The sequence below is a fragment of the Onychomys torridus genome, unplaced genomic scaffold (assembly GCF_903995425.1).
Source record: "Onychomys torridus unplaced genomic scaffold, mOncTor1.1, whole genome shotgun sequence".
Taxonomy (NCBI): Eukaryota; Metazoa; Chordata; class Mammalia; order Rodentia; family Cricetidae; genus Onychomys; species Onychomys torridus.
In genome coordinates this window covers 398,330-412,445 of record NW_023411189.1, presented here as the reverse complement: position 1 = coordinate 412,445, position 14,116 = coordinate 398,330, and the positions used below count along the sequence as shown (strand labels likewise).

The window sequence follows — 14,116 nt, the reverse complement described above, 5'->3', positions numbered from 1 at the left end:
TTTTTCTATAGGTATAAGGAAGGGTATTTAAAGCTTAGTTATTTCTGAATCTTGTTTCAGTAATTATATATGTGTATGTTTTATATGTGTGCATATACATCACATATATGTATGTATATATATATATATATCACATACATGTATGCATATATACCATATAAACATATATACCATATATATCCATATACATACATACATACATACACACATATACCAATAAAGCAATATCTATATGGCCATATTGGTTTTTTTGTTTGGCTGTTTTGATTCTTGCTTTGTTATTTTTTTCTGGGGGTTGGTAGAGAAAAGGAAAGAGAGGGAGGTGGGAGAGAGATTGAGATAAATAGCTCACATTTAAGAGAATTTGAAGTTTAGTTGATAGGGAAGTGAGAAGAATCTGGAATAGATGAAGGAGAAGACAGAATGTAATCACATAATATTGAAAGAATAAAATGTAAAACAATTTTAAACATGTACAATGTAACACAAACTAAATAATACAATATGTAGGATTATTTTGTTCAAGGACCAGATAAATGTGACTTAAATATGAAGGATTACTTTAACTTTCATAAACAGTGCATGCAGTGTACTAAATTAATAAATGATAAAACCAACATGATCATCTCAAAGTACAGAGAAAAGTTTTTCAGAATCCCTAGTGACCTTCATGATTTGAATAAAAACTAATATATTAGTTAAAGAGAAGATAGTTCAAAAACTTAATTAAAAATACCAGATATGAAGATACAAAATGCATCAGTATATCTGTAATTTTAAAGATAATCCAATAATATCTTCTATCAGCACTTTCATTGGACAATGTATCCTCAGGGAAGTTACTAGAGGACATGAATACTAAACATTATCTATCTTAAATATGTGATGCTTAAGGTAAAGAATGTAATTTACAAGTTTTGTGAGGACATAAATTTATGCAAAGAACACCATGAGTTATAAGTGTATGGTTTGACATAAAGATAATTAAACAAATTTGTAGTAAATGAGAAAATATAATTTTCAACTGAATTTTATCAAGCAATGTAAGTGAAAGTTGAAAATGGAAAAGAAGGTGGTTATGCAATACCCTCATCAGAATCTGATGGCCTGAATCCCTTGGGAGCTTCACATGGTCCTGAGAGAAGCATGGCTTTAGTGATGAGTTTGAGACCCTGGTAGGGTCTCACACAGTGAGACTCTGTATCAGAAGTACATGACATATTAAAAGAACAACACAGGAATAAACTTATCTTATGTATATTTTAAACTACAAACACAAGAGTAAATATGCACCTAAATTTTCAAAAATTGAACTGAACAGTATCTAAAGAGAAATTATGTAAAGGAAATCATGAAATTCTTCCAAGAAAACAAAAATAAGACATATGGAAGAAAGGTAATATTTTCTATGTGAAAACACAATAAATTATGAAGTACTCTCTTATAGTGTAAGAATAAATATAATAAAATTCCAAATAAATGCTTAATGTTTGAGATGACATACAATTAGCTATATCTGACTTCTTTACAAAACTTTCATGTTCTATATTTTAAAATTCAATTTTCTTCTATTTATAGATAATATTCCCTTATGCTAAGAATATACTTTTTCAAATGTTTCTTACTCATATCTGTGTTTTGTACTATAGTTGTATTACTTTAGTTGGAATTTGAATTGCTTATGAAAATCCCTTTCTTGAATTGATCATCTATATAAATCTTTCCATTGTTCAGATGGCAAATAAGTTTAATTTCATTTATAAATTTCATTCAGATAGCAGAGATTCATTAGGAATTCTATACTGTGAAAATTTATTTTAGTACTAACACCACAATGATAAAATAGAAGTTTATACTAGAGACTTTATAACAGTTGAATTGTTAGCAGAGGTGGATAACAGTTACAGACATTTAAAATTTTCAGATTCATTGATTATAATCTCACGATTGTGAAGAATTCCAAAATCCCTAAAACTACTAAATATTAGGATCATACCATTTCAAAGCTTTGATATTTTAATATTGATCCTATTGTCCATAGTATGTAAAATTTATAAGGGAGGCCAAAATAGCCAACATTGACCTAACAACCAGAAATCAAGAATAAAGGTTCAGAGTTTGAGACATGTTTTCTGTATTCAAAGTATTTACAGCCAAGATACCCTCTAAATGTTGTATGGTTAAAAAATACTTGGATGGAATAAAGTTTAGTGCTAAAAAATTAAGAGAGTCTTAATGGTACATGTCTTTAATCCTAGGACAAATGGTCAGACTCAGGTGTAACTCTGTGACTGAAGCCTGCCTGCTCTACATGGGAGTCATCAGTCCATTCCAGCCAATATAATCGGTCCTTGTCTCAAAATGGGGGGACTTTATATATCATATGTTTTAATGTAGATGTATATTTATTGGTTCATGTGTTATGGATGTGAAGTGTGTGCACAAGAATGTAGAGGCAAGAGGCAAACTTCCTCACATATCTTCCTAATCTGATCTTCAACTTATTTTTTGAGATAGTATATTCATTAAATTCATATATCAAAGATATATAGAGACTTGCTATCCCATACTGGGATTACAGATAAACAAATACCATACTGAATTTTTGTTCTTTTTATTTATATGCAGATTCAAGTGGTCTGAATACTAGTCCTGCTCCCCAGTATGCAGATCATAAACTAATTCATTTCCCCTATCTTGATAACTTACATATAAGAACACATTGTAAAAAAAAAAAGATATATTGCAATAAATACAAGGTCAGCATTTTTGAAATATGCATTATAGACTCCAACTGTCTATAATCCTGAGATAGACTACAGAAATAAATGGGTTATATTGATAAGTGTAGAAGAATATTAGTAAAATAAATTAAAATGCCTGGAAGGAGGGGACTGGACCTGCCTGGACTGAATCCATCAGGTTTAAATGAATCCCCAGGGGAGTCTTGGCCCTGGAGGAGATGGGAATGGGGGGGGCCATGGGGGAAGGTGGGGTCGGGGGTGGGAGGGGGAAGGACAGGGGAACCCATGGCTGATAAGTAAAATTTAAAAAAATAAAAATAAATTTAAAAAAGATCTCCTTGGTCAATCTCGGGTACTGAGGTTTTGTTTAATAATCTACAGCTTATTGATTGTCTTTGTAAAAAAACATCTTACTAGAGCCGGCTGGAGGTGGCTCATGCCTTTGATCTTAGCACTCAGGAGGCAAAGCCAGGCAGATCTCTGTGAGTAGCCTGGTCTACAGAGTGAGATCCAGGACAGGCACCAAAACTTATTTTCCTGACCTGTTCATCTGAGGATGAGTACTTATTCCGATTCCATTGTTTGGCTATAGTGAATATTGTTACAATGAACATGTACATTTTTTTTTTTCCATGTATTCTGATTTCCTTTCTTTTGGGGATACATATAGGATTGGTCTAGCTGGATCATATGGTGATTATTTATTTATTAAAATTAAACTTCTCCCCTAGTTAAAAAAATGCCAATAGAACAAAGATGGCAGAATTATCAAGTTACTGTACAATTTAAAATGAACTCTGTGTCCTTAGCATCCTGAAGTCTATATGATATGTTTCATTTATTTTATTGTAATTTCATATATGAGTACTGTATTTATAGAATTTCTACTTCTCTCTTTATTATTTCAAACTCCTCCTCCATGAACCACTCACTTGTTTTCTGTTCAGGAATCCAGATTGAGATCCATGAAGGATATCTGCATTGAAACTCATCTGCCCTTGTCTCCATTCAAGGTCATGTGGTGGTATTGTGGATTAACTTCCTGTTGAACAGAGGTTTTTAAATTTTTAGAATTATAATAAATATAATAATAATAATAATAATAATAATAATAATAATATTTTTAAAAAGAATGGACAAAACATAAATTAAAGGGTTTCAATCAAACTATGTAACACTTACAAAAATTTCAGACAAATATGAATTAAAAATATTGAGGAGGTTTGGATAGATGGATCAACAGTTAAGAACAGTGGCTGATCTTCCAAAGTATAATAGTTTGATTCCTACTACCTAGATAGTACTTAACAAAGGTCTGCAGCTTTACGGCTGTGGATCCTACATCACTTTCTGGCCATTAAGTGGTACAAAATGGCAGGTATTAAAAAATATTCTTGAAAGCCAAGTACTCACATACATAAAATTCAAATAATTATTTAATAATTGAATACATAATAAAATGTCTTCTAAATATACTACTGAAACAAACACAACTAAAGAGGAGAAAAACAAAACAAGTAATAAATGGGCACATAAGGCACATTGTGTTAATATTAAAATATGTTGCACTACACACCTGGAAAACTTACATGCCATGAGTTAAAGGGAGAGACAGCATATGCTTCACAAATCCACAGCCATTTCATAGGAAAACACTCAGCAAACTAGGTAGAGAAATTATGTTTTTACAACTAAAATGCAATCAGAAAAAAAAATTCATAGGCATAGTTTTATGTCCAAAGGCTCAATCTTCCTGATTAAAACAAACAAACAAACAAACAAACAAACAAAAGTGTGGATTTTCTGCATATTTCTACTCAATATTTGTTTTAAGCTACTTTCAGTTGTACTAGGTGAAGACACATGCACTGTAGGCGTTTGGTCATTGATAAACACATTATAATATACCTACAAGAAAATGACAACTTGTAAATATAAAAATCATAAGAAACCCACAAAATTCCGTTGAAAACATAAAGAGAATTTGTTATTGCTGCAACTCATATTATCAAAGTAAATGACCAGTTGCATTTCTAAACAAATATTTATTCACAAAACAAATATTTACTATAAAGGAATATATGTCACTCTTAATTATGTTCCTTGGTCACAGCTTACTAGATCGTTAAGCAGAAGAATCTCATGAGTGTAAGAGTTGGAGACTTTCCTGGGCAACATAGTAAGAGCACTAGTGAGCAAAAAAAAATTAATGTAAAGGGGATTTAATTCAATTTTAAAATACATTCACCACTGGTAAGGAAAGCTTCTTCAACTGAGTCTGGACTATTTTTTTAAACTATTTTACTACTACGTGCATTTTTCTGGATAGGTCTTTTTGGCAATGACAGGACAGATATTTAAAAGGTCACATAAAGTCCATGTGAAATTTCATTTCTAAGCTATGAAAGTACCTCTGCAAGCTGTGATATGGATGATGTCTTTGTAAGGGCTGACAGAAGAATTTTTAAGAAAGTATGTGTTGTAATATCTAAGCATATTTTCATTGTGAATGTGTTCTACCTAATAAATTATCCCTGTCAATTTAAAAATATAGTGCCATTAATAGAATAAAAGACTTTTCTTTAAAAATTTGATACAAGAGGTCTTCAGACTAAGTTCCAGGACAGGTTCACAAAGAATCCTATTTTGAAAAGTAGAACAACATATTGATAGAAGGGATTCATCAAATTTTATATGTACAACTAAGAAGGGTCAGCTATAATTTTCTCTAGAAAATTAAAACATTCAAATAGTCTTTCATTAATGTAACAAAATTGATTTGATCCCTGTCTGGTGATTGGTACATTAAAACAATTAGCAGACTATCACAATAACTATGTTAATGATACGATGAATTCTTGTTGTGTTTATGTTGACTGAGCATGCATTTAAATATGACTTAACAGATATAAAGGAAGAACAGAACATTCAACCTGGTCTGCTTCCTGCAATTTTCTTGAAGATGTACATGAAGCTATTCAGCTTATTCAACTGTTACCTCTTGATTAGATTCCTAGGAAAAGATGAAATAGAACACTTATTGGTGATATTTCTTTATCACACATTTCTTTTATCATACACCTACATATAGACCAGCATCTTCTTAGTTACAATGTGACTTCCTGGAACCTTCTAAATTCATTTGTCCAAAAGGAAGGCCCAAGTAATCTCAGCAAAGGCTTTGTTACTCAACACTTGCACACTTATTCTCTCCCTATATTTTTCTTTTCCTCATTCCTGGACTTTTTTTTTTTTCTGTTGTTCTGCTAAAATACTGGAAGACAAGTTGAGAGGTGTCGATTGTTTTTTTGTTTTTTGTTTTTTTGGTTTTTTGGTTTTTTTTTTACCATATATATAGTCCATCATCATGGAAATTCATCTTTGGAACTCAATGCATGTATCTATGTATCTGGAGGCAGGGACAAAACCAGAGAGCATGGTAATCTCCCCCACCCCCTTATCTTGCTCTTTGGTAAAACGCATGACCATCTCTCCAAAGCTTTCACCATCTGCGTTAGAATGACCCTCCAACATCAAGTAACAATCAAGAAATTCCTTATAGACATGCCCAAAGGATTATCTGATGAAGGCAATTTATTAACTAAAGAACCTTTTACCCAGTTCACGCTAGTTTGTATTTAATTGACAAAAACTAACCAGCATGACTTCCCATCCCTTCATACTTTCATTAGCTTTCCTTCCTTTCTCCCTTTATTTCCATCTTTGTCTCTCCCCTTACATACCACATTCCCCCTCTCACATCACAGACCTGCATGTACACACACACCTGCCTATACAAGCAACTGTACTCACACACCATACCACAACATTCCACTCCACAAGCTTATAAACAAGTCAAAATATCAGTATTCTTATTCATCCCCTTCTATTAACTATTTATTTCATCACCCTGTCATGTTTACTCTCACATGCTTTTGATGTTCCTAAGTGATGTGGCTAATCTAGTGCCTAAAGTAGTGATGATCCTACTTCTTTATTGAGATGCTCTTCTGCTTCACACATGATCAGCTGTCTGTTGTAGCCCACTAGGTTTCCTAGCATAAGAGTTTGGGTATCAGGTGTTTGTAAGGGTGTACACTGACTTAACTAGCAAGGGGAGGTCTTTTGCTCCACCCCTTGGCATTGTTATAAATAGACCTTTATAATAAAGTTCTGGCCCACTCGAGTCTATCCTGTTTTTTTTTTCTCTCTGTTTCCTTCCCCTCTTTATTTCTAACTAAATATCTTATCCCTCACTCCTTAAGAGTCCCTGGGGTAAATAAATGTGGGGACTGGTCCACCACAGATGGTACTACTGAACACAGATGTCGAAAAGGACATTTGTCCCTGTTCTCTTTTTTATTTACTTTTTGATAATTTCATATGTGAGTACTAACTTCACATCATTTTCCTCCTTCCTCTCCTCCCTCCAATTCTTCCCATGTTGCCCCACTTCTACTCCCTCTCAAATTCATAGCCTCTTTTCTTTAGTTACTATTATTATATATAAGTGTGTAATAATAAAATACATAAATACAACTTGCTGAATCCATTTAGTGTTGCTTGTATGAATGTCATTATGGTTGACCACTTGGTCTGAGACAACCAATTAGGGGAGGGGGTCATCCCCTTATTGTCTTAGAAGTACATGATTTGTTTTCAATATTATATGTTAAAAAGAAGAATGCTAAGTATGAAGAAATCAACTGACATGAAATTACCCATCCATAACATAGCTTTATTAAAAGAGAAAGACTTATAGCCATGACTGACATGATAAGGCCTTAAAATGGGAGAGCATAAACAGAGACAGTATATCATACCAGACACGGCATGACAGGTATGTAAAGGGAATGAGAGACTCCCTTAAAACCAGGAGAGAAACTTTCTCACCTCTCATCAAAGAAGTCTTTTTGTGTAGCAGATGGAAACCATTTTAGAAAGCCACAACTGGTCAAAATGCAGAGAACAATAGACTATGAAGTGCCTAGCCCTAGTCCATAAATCCATACCACAACCACTATATCTAGGGCTCAGGGAACACTGAGGAAGAGAAGCAGAAAGGGTATAAGAGACAGAGGAATAGGGACAACTGTTGTAAGATTATGTCTCTTATATATGACATCCGAGAAGCTATACCCAGGAAATCTCTACATTATTTTTGCCCTAACCAAGACCCTATCAATGACATTACAGGTTGGCAATGTAGATGGGAGAAATCTCTCAGGGCACTCCCCTATATGAAGAGCTTCAGGCAATCAATGACTACTGTCCCTGTTCTCTTGAAGTTCTTGTTGATAAGTAAAACTTGGTGCGAATAAAATGGACACCAGTGAGACAAGGACTACAGCTCTTTTAATGGAAATATGCAGATGCTATCCTGAACATCAGGGAGACATTAAGCCATCCAACAAGACAAATAATTCTCTCGTGAGTGTAATAAACATCTACAAACATTCTGTAACATCTGGTGAGATCCAGGTAGTGATTCTTGCAGAATCACTAATGCAGAAAAAATTAAAGAGTAAAATATATTTAGAGAACACACATTAAAACAATCTATGACTCAAATTAAAAAAAAAAAAGGAAGAAAGAAGCCAGTAAGTAGAAAGGCATCAATGAGTTACATGAACATGAACACTAGAGGGGAATGTATGTTCCCAGGAAGTCCCAGATCCGATTTGATTTTGCATCTAATTTGGTATCATTCCAAGGCTATTTTTATAATTATAGGAACATTGATTACAAAATTCCCTATACAATAAACATGGACATCAGGAAATATTTCTGATATGCCCTTTTAATGTGCTGTCCTTCTCTACTTGACTACTAAGAAAAGGGAGTGAGTTTTGATGTTCCATGATGAAAATGAAACAGGAAGTAGTCTTATCATTCCATAGTTGCCAATCATGTTCTCAGATTTTTTTAATCTGTGCATTGTGTGTGTGTGTGTGTGTGTGTGTCTGTGTCTGTGTGTATGTGTGTGTGTGCCCATGTCCATTTAGGCCCCTGCACAGTGGGAGGATCTTGACCTATGATGTGGTATCACTTTATATTATTTTAATGATGTATTTCTCTGAATTCTGTGGATTAGCTTCTGTGATTTCTCACAGATAGTTTAGTAGGTAGCAACAAACCCAATTCCCTATGTTCTCAGTATCTGGGCACTACATAGCATAGGGTATTTTGCCAAATGTATCACACTGAGACAAGTATATGTCATATGTTTTCTCTTAATCCTATGCAAGTATGACTGACTTATTTCCATTTGTCACTAACAGATTCTGATTTCTAGTTACAATCTATATATGCCAGTCCAAATTCCCACAATCCTATGTGAAGTATATGATGTTATATTGTGTTATACAGAATGACAACATACCCATAAAAGTAAGAATAGATTAATGGTATCATATACTTGTTATAGCACCTCACATACTTGTTACAGGGGAGAATCCTCTGGCTACTTCATATGCAATGATTTTCGACCTGTGTAGAACACATTAAAATTTATTAACTTTCTTCATTGTCAAAAATGTGATGTTGAAATATTTGTTTTTATATGTTACAAGCAATGATTTACCCAGGTTGCCATGTTAATATTAATTTTTTGATGATTTTATTAAGGGTGAATATGTGCTCCCAACATTTCCTTTTCTATGCTATATGACCAAGTGTGAAAAAATATAGTATCTGAATGTGAGTGACACTGAATAAATAGCCTCAGCAAATACTTTAATGTATTCTGTATAATAAAAGCAACTAGTTATGAATTAGTTTATGATACAGATTAAGGTACAGTTATGACTTGAAACTTTAAAGACTGCATGCATCAAGAATACACTGGTACGCCAGGCGGTGGTGGTGCCTTTAATCCCAGCACTCAGGAGGCAGAGCCAGGCAGGTCTCTGTGAGTTCAAGGTGAGCCTGGTCTACAGAGTGAGATCCAGGACAGACACCAAAACTACACAGAGAAGCCCTGTCTTGAAAAACCAAAGAAAAAATGCACTAGTGCATAAACTTGACTTATGTTCCCACCTGTGGATATTGCCAATCATGGTAGCAAATTCTGATAACAATTGTCCTTGGAAATCCCACATCAATGTGAGGGCCTGGTAAGATCCTGAGCTCTTTTAACTCTGTTTGGGCTTTTGAGCCATTAACTTAGCATCTTTTCTGCATTTCTTCACGGATGTGATATCTTCCAAATATGCAAAGTAACACCCCAACACATACTGTCTGCTCTTATGATCACTGTTCTTTCCATCATTGAAGATCTGTGGCCCTAGAACCTAGGGTCTTCATTACTATTATAAATCTGTGGGGAATATAGCCATTGATATGTCACTGTCAAAATATGGGTATACATAATTAAGGTTATAATTCTCAAAGCACTTTTTAAGATTAAGTAATTATTTCTTAAATTTAAATGGGATACCACAAGATACTCTTATACTAGATATCATCACTACAGGATCACTCAGTTAATTTCCTGGGGTGGACAAAGAATTGAACATTAGGAAAAGTCAGAATACTGATCTTCAGAGAGTTTTATTGGGCCAAACAGTGATCTTTACTATTTCTTAAATTTGATCCTTCTCATATTTTTGTTCATCTTGAAATATTTATTTTAAAAAGTAGCCAAAATTCAAATTTCTCTTCTTTTATCCAATACAATCACTTTGTCAGAAATGCCAGTGGAAAATCACTTTCTCACAGAATTCCAAAATTACACCAGTTGTATCCAAAAGGCTGTCAGCTTACCCAGCTACACAGCACGACATAGAATAAAAAATAAAAAAGCTATATAGAAAGGTAAAAAAAACCCTGGAGGCAAAACAACAACAACAACAACAAAAAAAAAACAGATGGAATAATGTAAGAAAGCTGGCAAGAAACAAGCCAATCTGAGGCCAGGGATTCATAGGAAAGAATAAGTCTCTGTGTAATTAATTTGGGAGCTGAGTGACTGGCCTGCAAAGAGCCCAAAAAGCTAAGGAAAAAAAAAACACTACAAAGTTTTAATTTTTCCAACCTCCCACAAATAGGCAAATCCTCTTTACTTCTGGTTGCTACTGGCAGCAGCTTGTCTAGAACCTGGCTGTGAGCTATTGCATATCCACTTATGCTTCTAAATATTAGCCATCTTAAAGTTAGTGTCACAAGCCTGGGGAAACTGGTAAGTATACTTTAGACAAAGTAAATGTATGTTCCTTGATTGACTGTTCTAGTTTTGCAGCGAGAATCCAGCGTTGCAGATACCCATTCAGGCATTCTACCACTGAGCTATATCCTTGGGTCCTACAGTTATTTTTCCTTACCATTTTCTTCCCTTTTCTGACATCATCATGGGGAACCGTAGAACTTAGTGTCTTTGTCAATGCCATCAGATTTATTTGCACAGAAAATGGGGAAAAATAACAGAGCCTGCAGTGGAGATGAGTCAGTCATATGTAATGATGGGGCATCGGCAAGGCACAGCTACCATCTGCCAAGCAGGCCAGCCAATCAGACTCTGCTTCTTACTCACACACACCCCCACCTCAGAAATTACATCAAATCCTATATGTAGCTCACAGGACAGCAAGGCACAGGTAACCAACTATGCATCAGCACGATGGTGATAACATTTGAGGCAGCATGTTCATGCCTCTCTTTCTGAGATTTCTAAGGAAGCAAAGTACTAGTGTCAACTAGCCCTATTACTTCTGAACAAATATTTAATCCTCTCAGGACTTCCATCCCCAACAACAAAGGTTTTCTATACCAAGATAGAACCTGCTCTTCTAACTCAGTCAAGCTATATCCTATTGAATTCTAGGACCTGACCATGTTGTATTCAAAGCCCATTTATTTTTCAGGACATCAAAAACTTCCAGACTCCTTCAGGCTGAAGAAACAGAAATATGGAGGTTTCTCTTTGGCCAGACAACCTAGACATAGGTGGTTACACTTAGCTATTCACAGTTAATATGTCAGGATCTGAGTGTGGGGTAAGAAGGGATTGAATAGAGAAGCGATTATCCACACTGACAATTCCAACTTTTATATAGAGGGAATCTGCATGCTGCTACCTAAGACAGGATAAGTATTTGTTCCCTGGGCTCTATTCTCAGGCGTATGTCTCCTTCTGGATTATTCAGGAAAAATCTCCTTTTAGTTATGTAAGTTCAGACCAACAGCTACATGGAAACAGAATCCTTCAGCTATCTAAACTCGTGTTGGAGGTGAAAACTAACTAGGGGTTCCAACCGTGTTAGTCATGGTGGTATCTGTTTGCTTACTTAAAAAGGTCCCTCAAGATTATAGTGCAGACAGTGCCACATGTGAGTCTTTCTCCATGATTGTCAATCAGTTGCATTAACTTGAGTAAACATCATCTACAATCATGTATGCAATTCCCCAAGAAAGGTTATTTGTGGGAGGATAGTCAATTCAATATTTGCTGAGGTCATTTCCTGAGAAGGACAAAAAAATGAATCATGTAGAAAGTATAATTAACAAGACTATTCAGTATTAGCGAGGGATGAAATTGCTTCAAATCCTGAATTCTGCTAATGACCTTTGGTTCAGCTGTTTCAGTACTTCCCTGGCTCCTCCTGTTTTCAACAGTGCTCCTCTATAGTTAATAGCTGAAGACATAGCCAATTATTGAGTTGCTCTAATGAGCCCAGCCGCATATGTCCATGATAAAAACACAGAGTGATCTCCTTGTCAAAAGCTATTAGAAAACAAAAGCCTTTGAGTAAGGCTGTCCACAGTAATAAAAAGGATGTGAGGACCTTGTTCCCCTTTTAATTTCCTTCTCTTTTATGTTCCTGTTTCTCTCATATTCATATGAATATACACTTCTACAGCAACCTATGCTCAACTTTACCAGAATTTGCTATCAATGCATCATTCTGTGAGGCAACCAAACGTCTACCTTTGAAATTCATAAATGTGCAATGCTTGCATTGCTGCTTCTCCTCTGTTGAATTGTCTCTGCTGGATCTCAGCTGCCGATCAGGTAAGACCCTGAATTCTTCCCCTCTCAGATGTTCCATGAGAAGGGTAATTTGGAGAGGCTAAAATTATACAGGACACACAAGGTCACTAGATAAAGTATGACATATTCAATTGGAAATGTCTTTGTGACTGCAAGGAACAACTCAGAGGAAGCAGCGTACCTGCGTAAGCGCACATGACATACCACACAGATGTGATTGGTGGGGACAAAAAAATAAATGAAGGGATACCTCTCAGTTGGTGGTGATTCATTGTCAAGATTGACAAGGAAATCTGGTTGGTAAACGGCTTTCCATGAGGGTACAGAACACAAGTCTGACAATACAGAGAGCACATTGATTGTTTTTTCAAAACCCCCATGCTTTGCCTGATGTCATAGAAATAAATGGTCAGATGGAAAAGTGAGAACAAACTATACTAGCTACTGTTTGCCTGAGCATAATGACAATTTAAACATTATTGTAGAACCCAGATTGGAAAATTGAACTTCTGAAACCCTTCAAGGCAGCAGGATGGTAACAAGGAAGATAGCCAAAGTTATACTTCTTTGCCTCACAGGGCTATGGGAAACAGGTAAAACAGTATCTGAGAGTCTCAGGGGGACATGTAAGAACTGTTTCTGCCAGAGCAGCTTTACACAGGGGAGGGAAAGAATAGCACATACCTTGTCTTTGTCAGGAAATGATTCCCACAGTGCATCATCCTCCCTGCCGATGATGCAGAACTCTAGTACCAGGACAGGGATGACAAACCTTAAAGGAGAAGAGGCTTAAACAGCAGGAACACATTTCCTGCACAGTAAATAGGAGCAGGTGACTCAGAGAAGGTGTAGGAGGAATCCCAGCATGCCCCCCACGTATGCTAAGTCTCCTTTGGCTGTCTCTCGCAGGTGTCAGGAACAGTCTTCCTTCTCTGGGGCAGTTTACTGTCAGGCTATGGCTAGATCAGGTACCAGCTGGTACCTGGAATCTAGCCAGGAGCCTGACTGGTAAAATCCCCAAGTGAAGACATTTTTATTAGCTCTATTTGTCTCTGATTGGAGGAGTATGTGCACTCAAATAGGCAATTGATTAGGAACCAATCAGAAGAGAGATCTCAAACCTAGGCATAGAAAGCGAAAGCCTGCTGTAACCTTGGTGATCTCCACAAGAGCTGCTGATTCATCTCTCACTCCCCCCTCCCTGTCGGTTGCAACAGGAGCAGGGAAAGTGAAAGGCAAAGACAGGAACAAAACGTAATATACCCGGAACTCTAGTTACTATTAAGAATGGAGTACGGTACATTCAGTTGAGGCGAGAGGAGGGATGAGAGGGGAATCTGTGGGTGGTATGTAAAATGAATAAAAAATATTTTAATAAACACCA

At 35.7% G+C, this 14,116-nt stretch overlaps 1 long non-coding RNA gene across 1 annotated transcript in view; it reads right to left on the bottom strand.

The window, feature by feature from the left end:
• Positions 1–13,744, bottom strand: part of LOC118575013 — a 60,010-nt gene extending 46,266 nt beyond the window's left edge. Inside the window, exons 1-4 of the long non-coding RNA XR_004943836.1 lie at positions 13,417–13,744; positions 5,678–5,757; positions 4,321–4,435; positions 3,677–3,786 (exon numbers count right to left, since the gene is read on the bottom strand). This is a non-coding gene — a long non-coding RNA (uncharacterized LOC118575013). The remainder of the gene's footprint in view (positions 1–3,676; positions 3,787–4,320; positions 4,436–5,677; positions 5,758–13,416) is intronic.
• Between the last annotated feature and the right edge of the window lie 372 nt (positions 13,745–14,116).